The sequence below is a fragment of the Mustela lutreola genome, chromosome 9, assembly GCF_030435805.1.
Source record: "Mustela lutreola isolate mMusLut2 chromosome 9, mMusLut2.pri, whole genome shotgun sequence".
Lineage (NCBI taxonomy): Eukaryota > Metazoa > Chordata > Mammalia > Carnivora > Mustelidae > Mustela > Mustela lutreola.
Window position 1 is genome coordinate 8,119,574 of NC_081298.1, and position 12,170 is coordinate 8,131,743.

At 45.9% G+C, this 12,170-nt stretch overlaps 1 long non-coding RNA gene across 1 annotated transcript; it reads left to right on the forward strand.

Annotated features, from left to right (window-relative positions):
- Positions 1-583: 583 nt before the first annotated feature.
- On the forward strand, positions 584-10,352 carry LOC131807828 (uncharacterized). The gene is made up of 4 exons (XR_009344602.1): positions 584-669; positions 1,826-1,884; positions 10,083-10,159; positions 10,266-10,352. It is a non-coding gene; the product is annotated as an uncharacterized LOC131807828 (long non-coding RNA).
- Positions 10,353-12,170: the final 1,818 nt, after the last annotated feature.

A 12,170-nucleotide genomic window follows, 5' to 3' on the forward strand; every position in this document is an offset into this window, starting at 1 on the left:
TTCCCTCTCTTGCTGTGTTTCTCTTTGTCAAATAAATAAATAAGATCTTAAAAAAAAAAAAAAAGTGAGAGGCTGAGTGTTGTGCCCAGGGGGAAGGGTCGGGGGGCACTTCCCATTTCCAGCCTGCTCCCTGGGGCTTTCTGCTTTGCTAAATGCTGAAGGAGGCAGGGCTGTCCCTCTGCCACCACAGTTGGTCTAGACATAAGTGGGGATCTTTGAGACACCACAAGAAGAGGAAAGAAAAGAGAGAAAGATGGAGAAAGAAAAGTTCTCCCAACGAACCCATCTGGCAGGCAGCAGCAGTCCGCTGAGCCAGTGGGCACCACGAGACAATGTTTTTGCATAAAACAACTTGAAGCAAACAGAGGAGGTGGGTTTGTTTTGAAAGGAGACTGTCGCGTGTCCTGTGCTGTCCTCACTGAAGCCTGACTCACCTTCGTTAGCAGGTGTGAGTCAGAACTTGCTCCAGACCTGGAGCATCAAGGCCATCCAGGTGTCAGATCGAGTCCTAGGAAGGGCGAGGTGATTCAGTGATTCTCCACCTGAGTTGTTCAAAATGTCCAGCAACTCAAAAGCTCAGCTCAGGCCTCTGGCTACAGATGTACCTACACTGGTGTTTGTCCAGAAGACTCGGGGATAAGGCTGCTGGCTTTTGTAGCTGTCTTACAGGTATGTTTCTTAAACTAGGTTGGGGCTCCAGCTGTGGTCCAGGTGCAGTGGTATTAGACAGGCAGAGGTAAGGCAGACACTTGTCACTAAGTCATTCAACACGTCTTTATTGAGCACCTACTGTAGGCCAGACACTCTTCTAAGAGCTGGAATAGAGCCAAGGCCCATCCGGGCTGTCCTGAAACTTACATAGCAGTCCCTGGAGACAGTTAATCAACAAATCGTTATCTAAGAAATCAGCTGGCGAGAACTCCTATGAGAAATAGAAAAGCAAGGAGTGGGCTGGAAAGAGTGGCAGCAGGAGTGGCGGGCTCTTTTAAAGAGGGGGCACCAGGGAAGACCTCTAGGAGGAAGGAGGAGGTTTGAAGTTGTCCCAGAACCTATACTAACAATATTGGGGTGAGAATAGAGCCCACTTTCGAAGGGGGAAGTGGTTCGAACAGATGCATCCACACCCATGTTCACAGCAGCACTCCTTGTGCCAGCTAACGGTGTGAACTGCCCAGAGGTCCATCAACAGATAAGTGTATAACAAAATGGGGTGGAAACATGCGATGGAATACTATGCAGCCCCAAAAAAGGAATGAAATTCAGACACAGGCTATAGTATGGATGGACCTCAAAGACATTATGTTAAAGGAAATAAGCCAGAATAAGCCAGGCATAAAAGGATAAATAGATCATATATGATCCCACTTACACAAGGTACCTAGACTAGTCAAATTCTTGGAGACCGAGAACAGAATGGTGATTGCCAAGGGCTGGAGGGAGGGGCGTCAGGGGTTGGGGAGAGCGGGGAGTCATGCTTAATGCGGACAGATGACAAAGCTTTGGAGACAGCTGGTCCTGATGGTTGCACAAAGGGAATGTATTTAATGTCACTGAACGATACACTTACTATGGCTAAAACAGGAAGCTTTAGGTTATGTATATTTGCCACAATTTTTTAAATTAGCTGGAAAGAAAAAGAGGAGGAGGAGGAGGGACTGGAGAAAGGAAGGCAGAGCTGGGAACATTTAGGAAGTGAAGCTTACTTTGGACCAGTCAGCTGTGAAGTCTTTTACATACATTATCTCATCTAATCTTTACAGATTAATTCATTGATCTGTATTAATTAATTAATTAGATTAATTCGCGAATCCATCACATTAAATAGGATCCCAGTTTCCCGATGAACAAACCATCGCTCAGACCCATCAAGTGCCTCTCTCAGTGGTGAGTGACTAGGCTGTGACTCAGCCCCACACTCCTTGCTCTCTGCCCACACTACCAGCCTCCCACCTTAACCCACAGCACAGAGCCCTGTGCTTGCTAAAACCTTCACTTCTCGGGGCGCCTGGGTGGCTCAGTGGGTTAAAGCCTCTGCCTTCGGCTCAGGTCATGATTCCAGGGTCCTGGGATCGAGCCCCACATCAGGCTTTCTGCTCAGCAGGGAGCCTGCTTCCTCCTCTCTCTCTGCCTGCCTCTCTGCCTGCTTGTGATCTCCGTCTGTCAAATAAAAAAATAATAGTAATTTAAAAAAAAAAAAACAACCTTCACTTCTCTGCAAAGTTCAACAGCACCATCGCTAAGCCAAGCCATAATGGCAGTGGGTTTAAAGTGGACCCCGTTGTGTAGGATGGATTCTTGAAAAAGAGGCGTCCATCCCAATCTTGAAAGCTCAGTGGTATCACTAACTTAGAAAAGTCATCCATCTCCCTCACTCCACAAACAAAGCCGGGTGCTTTTCTGGGCGCTGGGGAGGGTTAAGGAGACAAAAAAACAGTTCTTGGATGCAGAGCCTGATCTAACAGAAGACGGAGAGAAATCAATAGCACCAAATCTGCGTGGAAACCACGACAGAAATGTCACACAGCGATTCGCACAGGATGCTAAGGGAGCTCAGGAGATCCTAGAGAAAGAATTTTTTTTTCTTTTTTTTGTCCTCAGAAATTAGGAAGCTTTTCCTCCCTAGAAAATAGAGTCATCCTGGAACGTAAGTTAGGAGAATTAACCAGAACCTTAGCTGGCGATTTCTGACATACTTTCACTTTCCACCCACCTTCCTTCCCACTGGTCAGTTTCCTGGGAAACATCCACATTTCCAGAACCAAAACACCAATAACATGTCATTAGAATGACATCAACATGACAAGAACATTTTGTTAAAATAACTCTAAGGCCTAAAGCACATGGGACAATTATTTTTAAACGGCATTAGCTCCACAAAAGGGAGGCACTAATGAGAGGCATTTTTTTTTAATACAAAAAAATATTTGATTTCTCAGAATGCTTATCCTCTGGATCAGAACAGTGGTTGAGGTTTAATATTAACTTTGGAACAATCTAAGTAAATTCTGTTCCTTGGAAAGGATTAACAGAGCCTCTGGGATTTTGTATGGAGACAGAATAAGGATATAGTGAAACCCCAGTTTTGTTTTGTTTTGTTTTGTTTTGTTTTGTTTAAGATTTTATTTATTGGGGTGCCTGGGTGGCTCAGTGGGTTAAAGCCTCTGCCTTCGGCTCAGGTCATGATCCCAGGGTCCTGGGATGGAGCCCCGCATCAGGCTTTCTGCTCAGCAGGGAGCCTGCTTCCTCCCTTCTCTCTCTCTGCCTGCCTCTCTGCCTCTTTGTGATGTATCTGTCAAATAAATAAATAAAAACTTTGTTTTAATTTATTGTTTGTTTTAAAACAATTTTAAAATTTGTTTTAATTAAAACAAAGTTTTTATTTATTTATTTGACAGAGATCATAATTTTTTTAAGGATTTTATTTATTTATTTGATAGATCACAAGGGGGCAGAGAGGCAGGCAGAGATAGGTGGAGTGCATGGTGGGTGCATTCCAACTCGGAAACAGGCAAACGAGCTCCCCCACTCCGCCCCCCCCCCGGACCCACTGAGCCCTCTACCAGTCTGCCACTGGGCTGATAGCTCTAAATTGTATTAGAAAGTTTCTGCTATCCCCAAGACACTGAAATAGACTTGCTTCTGCTCACAGGAACTGCACCTCTGTGGTTAGAAATGATGTTACTGTAATTTATGATAGAAGGCGGAGCCCTTCTCCGTGGTTTAAAAATACACTGATGCGACCTTTAGTGGCCCCACATGTGGGTTATCCAAGCTTGCTTGGGAAGGGGAATTTGTAAAAGAGGCAACTTCTAGTTCTGGCAAGAAACCCTATCTGGGCTCCCAGGAAGGGATTAAATATCACGCACGCGCGTTCATGCTGCAGACTGATTCAACCAGTAGGAAAGTCTGGCTGGAACTGAAAGGTTTAGAGAACAATAAGAAATTGCTTCTCAGAACTCATCTAGGGGAGCTTTCGATGGAAGACCATACATACAGCAGTGTGCCCAATGTAGAGACAGGCTGGATTTTTTTCTTCTTCTTCTTCAGGGGAATTGTGTTTACCACATGTTCTGGACCCATGGATTTGAAAGCATATTTTGTCCTATCGGCACATAGAATATTTAAGATTCCTGAAATATTTCAACTTGCCTAAAGAATTTTATCCTCAATTGATTATACCTTGGTGACTGAGTTTCAGTCTTAGAAAAGTCACATACGGGCAGCGAAAGCAAATGTTGCAGATTTAAGATAATTAGCACCTTGCCTACTTACAAAGTGATGTCGCATGGGGGAAATTGACTTACTCACTGTGATCTGGCCAGGAAGTTTGAAAATTCAAGGGAACACACCTTTGAGAAGAAGAAATGCATTAATACAGTTTGCCTCATACTGGTCTAGCGTGTAATTGTGTGTGGTCACTCATGTGTGTCCTCACATAGTAAAACCAAGGTATGTTCAGAAAGAGAGCTTATTTTGGCTTGAGGATCAAGCATGGTTTTCAAATACAGTTTCAAGTTCTAGAGAAACTGTATTTTATCAGGACTTCTGAAGAAAAGGCTTGCCTTAAAAGAAAACCCCAAGCTATATTTTTCTAAGTCTCTCTTTCTGAATGTGAACCAGCAGAATTAGAGATGGAATGCTTGATAGGAAGGGGAAAAACATAATCAGTGCAAAACACCTCCCCTGAGCCGGGCTCTGAGGTTTAGGTGTGGTTTGACTTTTTTTTGTTGGTTTTTTTTTTTATTCCTTTGTCTACTACTTCTCCTCCTTTTTGGAAATATTCTGTTTAAAATTTAATCAGGGGGGTTCCTCAAAAAGTTAAACATAGAATTACCATATGACCAGCAATTCTATTCCTAGCTGGAACCCAAAAGAACTGAAAGCAAGCACTCACACAGAAACTCGTACACCCTTGTGTGTTAGAGCATTACTCACAATATCAGAAAGTAAATGGGACCTGGAACACGGAAAAAATAAAATTAAATTTTAAAAATTAAAATAAAATGCATTTTAGAAAAAGAAAAAATGAAGAAGAAAGAAAGTAAATGCGCCTGGATGGTTCAGTTGGTTAATTGTCTGACTCCTGCTCTCAGCTCAGGTCTTGATCTCAGAGTCCGGAGTTCAAGCAAGCCCTGCACTGGGCTCCATGCTGGGTATGGAGCTTACTTGAAAAAGAGGTAGGAGGGGAGAGAGAAGGAGGGGGCAGTGGGAAGGTAAAAAGACCTAAGTGTCCATCCACAGAGGAATAGACAGACAAAATGCAGCGTGTGCATACAATGGAATACTAGTCAGCCTTAAAAAGGAATGAGGTTCGGGGCGCCTCGGTGGCTCAGTGGGTTAAAGCCTCTGCCTTCGGCTCAGGTCATGATCTTGGGGTCCTGGGTCTAGCCCCGCATCGGTGTCTCTGCTCAGCAGGGAGCCTGCTTCCTCCTCTCTCTGCCTGCCTCTCTGCCTACTTGTGATCTCTGTCTGTCAAATAAATAAATAAAATCTTTAAAAAAATAAATAAATAAAGGAATGAGGTTCTCCCATGAGCTACAACACAGATCAACATTAAGCTAAGTAAAAGAAACCAGACAAATATGGTGTGATTCCACTTACTGGAATGTAGCTAGAGTAGTCAAATTCATAGAAACAGAAAGTAGCTGCACGAATGGGGAATTATTGCTTAATGGGAACAGTTTCTCTTGAGGGTAATGAAAAATTCTGGAAATAGGGGTGATGGTTGCACAACATTGTTAATGTAATTAATGTAACTGAATTGTACACTCAGAAATGGTTAAAGAGGGGTGCCTGGGAGACTCCATTGGTTAAGCGTCTGCCTTCAACTCAGGTCATGACCCCGGGGTTCTAGGATGGATCCCCCTGTCGGGCTCCCTGCTCGGTGGGGAGTCTGCTTCTCCCTCGCCCTCTGTGCCCTCTCCTTGTGCTCTCTAACTCATGTGCTCCTCTCTCTCTCAAATAAATAAATAAAATCTTTTTAAAAAAATGGTTAAAGTGACTAACCTCATGTTAGGTATATTTTATCATAATAAAATCCATTTTCTTAAAAAGACACTATAAAAAAAATCGAATCTGCTACAATTCTGTGTAAAAACACAGGTGAAGCCCTAAGATTGACACACTGCCTGGTGCTTCCACTCACCAAGGGTTCTGTGAATCTCAAACTTCTACTAAAATCTGGATATTTACTGTCTGGTCCCCTATCCACAGACATGCTCTTTAGTCAAGAAAGCAAGCCCACGGGCGCCTGGGTGGCTCAGTCAGAAGGGTATATGACTCTTGATCTCAGGGTAGTGGGTACAGAGATTGCTTACTTAAAGAAAGAAAGAAAGAAAAGAAAAGAAAGCAAGCCCAAGGAATCCGACTCCTACAACTTGGATTGAACATGTTGACTCACATCTGCTTTGCAAGCCATGGCCCCAGGGAACTCCCAGGAAAGCAGGTCCCACTGGGCGTGCAGTGGGGGGAGGTAGGAGGATGGGGAACATGTTGACGAGGCCGCAAGTGCACAGCAGTGAGGCAGGTAGGGGTCATGGTCAAGAGCCTGGGCTCTGGGCCAGACTGCCTGACTTTGTGATCTCAAACAAGTGTCTTAACCTCTCTGGGCCTCCCTTTCCTTCTCTATCAAAAGGACATAAGCAATGGCCACCAGCTCCCAGAGCTGTTTGGAAGGTCCAATGAGTCAGTCCGGGGACATTGCCTGGCACACAGTCAAGATTAGCTTTTTGGTAAAATATCCTAATCATAGCTTTGCTTTTAGCTCAGAATGATTCTGTGGTGACTTACATAATACACTGCTATGAATATAGTGGGATGTTGATAATATGACATATTATATATAAGAATATGTGGGAAATGACTCCGCCCTGAAAAAGGAATGAACTGTTGATACACGCAACAACTGGGGTCTTGAGTCAAAAAAAAAAAAAGCCAACCTGACAAGGTCACACTCCCTGTGTGTGTTCCCATGTATGTGACCTTCTCAAAATGACAAGATTATAAAGACAGAGAAGAGGTCAGTGGTTGCTGAGGGGGTTAGGGTGGTGATGAGTGGGTCTAACTGACAGCATGAGGGTAGGAAAGCTTGAGATCTTCCTGGGGATGGAACAGTGCCAGCCTCAACCGTGGTGGTGGTCATCCACGTAGCGGAGTAGGCACAGACCTCCGCACACACTTACGGAGCCTCTCTCAATTGCCGGGTTGTGATACGGTCCTCTAGTTAAGGAAGATGTCACCAAAGGGAAAAGGGATGAAGAGTCCGAGGGAGCTCACTCCGCTATCTTTGCAACTTCCCATGATACTATAATGACTTCAAAATAAAAAGTTTTGAAAAATCAATAATATGCATGTAATAAGAACAATTCAATAGGTATTGAGTCCCTTAGAAGGAGGACTGAAGGGGCGCCTGGGTGGCTCAGTCACTGAAGCATCTGCCTTCGGCTCAGGTCATGATCCCAGGGTCCAGGGATGGAGCCTGGCATTAGGCTCCCTGCTCTGCAGGAAGCCTGCTTCTCTGTCTCCCTCTTCCCCTGTTGGTGTTCCCTCTCTCGCTGTGTCTCTCTCTGTCATATAAATAAGTAAAATCTTTAAAAAAAAAAAAAAAGGACTAGAAGACTTAGAGTTGCATCTACGGCCATACCACCCTGAACGCGCTTGATCTCGTCTGATCTCGGAAGCTAAGCAGGGTCGGGCCTGGTTAGTACTTGGATGGGAGAAGACTTAGAGTTGCTTTTTTTTTTGTTTAAGATTTTCTTTAAAAAAAAAAAAAGAAAGAAAGAAAGAAAAAAAAAACTTTTTTTAAAGTAAGCTCTACACCAGACAAGGGTCTTGAACTCACGACCCCAAGATCAAGAGTTACACACTCTATGGACTGAGTCATCTAGGCACGCCAAAGGTTGCATTTATTTATTTATTCATTCATTCATTCATTTATTCATTTTAAAGATTTTATTTCTTTATATCACAGACAGAGATAACCAGAAAGCACAAGTGGAGGCAGGGATGGTAGGAAATGCCAGAGAGAGGGAGAAGCAGGCTCCCCACCGGGCAGAGAGTTCAATGCAAGGCTTGATCCCAGGACCCCAGGATCATGAACTAAACCAAAGGCAGACAGTTAACCAACTAAGCCATCCAGGCCCCCCCACCAGGATTGCATTTAAATGAATACATCTTCAGCATTTGAGATTTCTAGGAATGGAGCCATAAAGAGGAAAAATCTGGAAGGAAACAGAACAAATTCAAGAGCGGGAGTAAAGGCAGTGGAAGGGCAGGAAGAGACTTTATTTTTCAGACCCTAAGTTCTGAAAGATACTTTCTGGGAGATTTTTAAAATTGGGGTCATAATGGGCACATCGTCTGAAAAGCCATTTCTATGGGTGCAGATACGCTCCCTCTGCGCATTTCTTATGGGGATTCTCAATCACAGTTGGAAAAGAGGGAAGGAAAATTTATCACGCAGCTACTGGGGAGTTGCATGCACTATATCCTTTAATTATTCCCATTTTCTACATAAGAAAACTGAGGCATGGGGCGCTCGCTTTATTGCACAGAGTCAAGTGGGAAGTCAGGTGCTTCTTTGCATTGGAAGCCCGGTTTCTCGCTACACCCTCCTTCTCACCCACATCCGTGACCCCAGTGGCTGCTATCATAGTCTTCATAATAGGCCTGGAATTCTATAATTTAAGAAGCTTGGTCCTCCAAACTTTTTTTTTTTTTTTAAGATTTTATTTATTTATTTGACAGATCACAAGTAGGCAGAGAGACAGGCAGAGAGAGAGGAGAAAGCAGGTTCCCCGCCGAGCAGAGAGCCCAGTGAGGGGCTCAATCCCAGGACCCTGAGATCATGACCCAAGCTGAAGGCAGAGGCTTTAACCCACTGAGCCACCCAGGAGCCCCTTGGTCCTCCAAACTTAAGTGTGTATAAAAACTCCCCCGGGGGGAAATGCAGAGTCTTGGGCTACATCCCAGTAAACGCTCCGTTAGCCAGCTGGGGTTGGGGGGGGTGGCAGGACAGGCACGATTTGCAGTAGGTGCCTTGGGTATGCAGATGTTCCTGCTTAGTCTGCCCTTGAAGACCACCGGCCAGACTCTCGGGACACTACCGTCAGAATGTTCTGGAATTCCCAAGCACTGGGGGCAACCTGTTAAGGTGACCAACCATCCCAGCTCACTCAGGATGGAGGGGTTTTCCAGGACGTGAAAATTTTAATGCCCAAACTGGGAAAGTCCTGGACGCGTTGGAACCAGATGGTCACCCCCTGAGTTCAGGATGTGACTGACCGTCCAGGGTTGCTCCTTTATGTGCAGAAACATCAGTGGCCCTTCGGGGTGTCCTCTGAGTGTGTCTCCCGGTGAGGCTGGCTGAACAGAACAAAGTCCCACTCCAGGACCCCGACCTCAGCATTCATGTCACATAGTAGGGCTGGTGGAAGGGGCCAGCTAGGGCCAAATCATGGGCATTTTCTGTCAGACAAAGAGGAATGGTCAGCATCTGAGAGCCCTTATACGTCAAGCTTGGGATTGTGGGTTCGAGACCCACGTTGGGTATAGAGGTTATTTAAAAACTAAAAATCTTAAGAATCTAAAGAGGAAGGGAAGGGGGAAGCGGAGAAGGGCCAGAAGGGAAGAAAACCAGGCTCTGGAATCGAGCGGGATCCAGATCCCAGGGTCAGTTCTTCTGCCCCTTGAGAACGGTCAGGTTTGGACACATTATTTAGCCTTTTTATGTTGTTGTTTAATTATTTATTTTAGAGAGAGAGAGCGAGAGAGAGCGCGCATGCCCGAGCGGGGGAGGGGCAGAGGCCGACAAGCGCCCTCCCCACCGAGAGGGAAGCCCTAGGTGAGGCTCCACTCCAGGACCCTGAGATCGTGGCCCCCACCGAAATCAAGGGCCCGAGGCTTAACCGACTGAGCCACCCGGGCGCCCCGTATTTAACCTTTTTTTGACCTTCAACTTCTCATCTGTAAAATGGTCCCACCGCTCCCTTCCTGTCCCCCCCCACCACAACGAATTTTTGTTTCTATTTTATCAATTTTTACATTTGACTTTACCCATTCCTGTCTTTTATTCTTTTTGAAAGGTGTTTGATTAGGCCTCCAGTTCAGAAGACTGCCTCTGGCCGAGACGTTCACAGGAAATGAGGGAGAAGGCAGCAGGGTAGGGAGATTCGCACCCATGAAGCAAGGGTGCGGCTAGTCAGGGGCCGCGGGGTGCCTGTTACCTGCCGGGCGGTGTACTAAAAATGTTACTTCTACCATTTCAGTTGACCCTGCAGCACCTCTACGAGGCAGATACAAGGACTACCCGTATTTCAGGTGAACTCTCCCATTAAAGAAAAAGTCAAAATGGAAATTACGGTCCAGCTGCAACTGGACAACGGAACAGAGCGGTCTACAGGCAAACCCGTGGGATGAGAACAAAGCAGCATGGGCAAGGACAGGCACAGCTTTAAGACGCCTTTAGTAGGAAATAAAGTAAAATTTTAAAAGATTGGTAATAGATACCTTAATTCAAAAAATTTGGAAAGAGGGCGCCTGGGTGGCTCAGTGGGTTAAGCCTCTGCCTTCGGCTCAGGTCATGATCTCAGGGTCCTCGGATCGAGTCCCGCATCGGGCTCTCTGCTGGATAGGGAGCCTGCTTCCTCCTCCTCCTCTCTCTCTCTCTGCCTCTCTGCCTACCTGTGATCTCCATCTGTCAAATAAATAAATAAAATCCTTAAAAAAAAAAAATTTGGAAAGAGTAACGAAATAATTTCAAAAAGAATGAAAGACAGGAATGGATGAAGTCAAATGTAAAAATTGATAAAATAGAAACAGAAATGGGAGGGGAAGAGCGCATGGGCAGACAGGGTGGGATTTGATCATTTCGGGGGGGGGGGGGGGCTCCTGATGCCCAAGCCTGGGCCTGCGTGATCTTCAAGTGTCTGTCTCACCGACCCGGCGACAAGCTGCTGAATGGAGGCCTCGCTCTCACACTCGCCCCTGCGTTGCTGAGTTCCAGGCATATCACGCACGGGGTGCAACCTGAGGCGGCATGGGACAGAGACCCCACCTCTCCTGTCTGCCTCCCTGCGTGCTTTCACTTCTCTCTCCCTAGACTGGCCACAGTCTGCAGAAAATACAGGTGTCCCCGGCTCCCCGGCTGACATATTTCAGCACCACTGTGGAGACCAGATCCCTTGGGATCTTAGGTCCAGAGTCTCAGGGGAGAGTTGGACTAGCCCTGTCTGAGTCGAGTCTTGCCCCTGCTCCGTGGACAGTAGCTGGGGGAGCTTGGTCCCCGGGTCCAAGCACGTGGCTGGGACCCACTCCGTGCAAGGACATGCGGAGAGGACAGTTTGAGGGTTGAGCTGGTGGCATTCCGAAACGCATCCCTAACCTTGGGCTTTGCAAACTTCCGTCATTTGCAAGCTGCATTCATCCTTAGTCCTGACTGCCTGAGTACCCATCACAGCCCTGCCCCTTCCTGGATGTATGACCCTGAGCAAGTTGCTTAGCCTCCCTGTGCACCATCTCCTCAGTAGTGAACGAAATTCATCGGTGTTAAAAAAAAAAAACTTAAAACTGTGATTGTCGTACAGTAAAGAGATTGGGGGGGAAAAAAACTTGGTTATTATTCTGCTAAGAGCCTTTACTTTTTTTTAATTTTTTATTTTATTATTATTAATTTTTAAGATATTATTTATTTATTTGACAGAGAGAGATCACAAGTAGGCAGAGAGGCAGGCAGAGAGAGAGGAGGAAGCAGGCTCCCCACCGAGCAGAGAGCCTGATGTGGGGCTCGATCCCAGGACTCTGGAATCATGACCCAAGCTGAAGGCAGAGGCTTAACCCACTGAGCCACCGAGACGTCCCCCACTTTTTTTTTTTTTTTTTGAAGATTTTATTTATTTATTTGAGAAAGGGAAATCAGCAGAGGCAGAGGGAGAACCCAGGACCCTGGGATCATGACCTGAGCCAAAGGTAAACACTTAACTGGCTGAGCCACCAAAGTGCCCTGAGCTTTTACTGTTTTTTAAATTCCTGGGCACCTGGGTGGCTCAGTGTGTTAAAGACTCTGCCTTCAGCTCGGTTTGTGATCTTGGGGTCCTGGGATCAAGCCCCACAGCAGGCTCTCTGCTCCCCCTTTCTCTCTGCCTGCCTCTCTGCCTGCTTGTGATCTCTTTCTC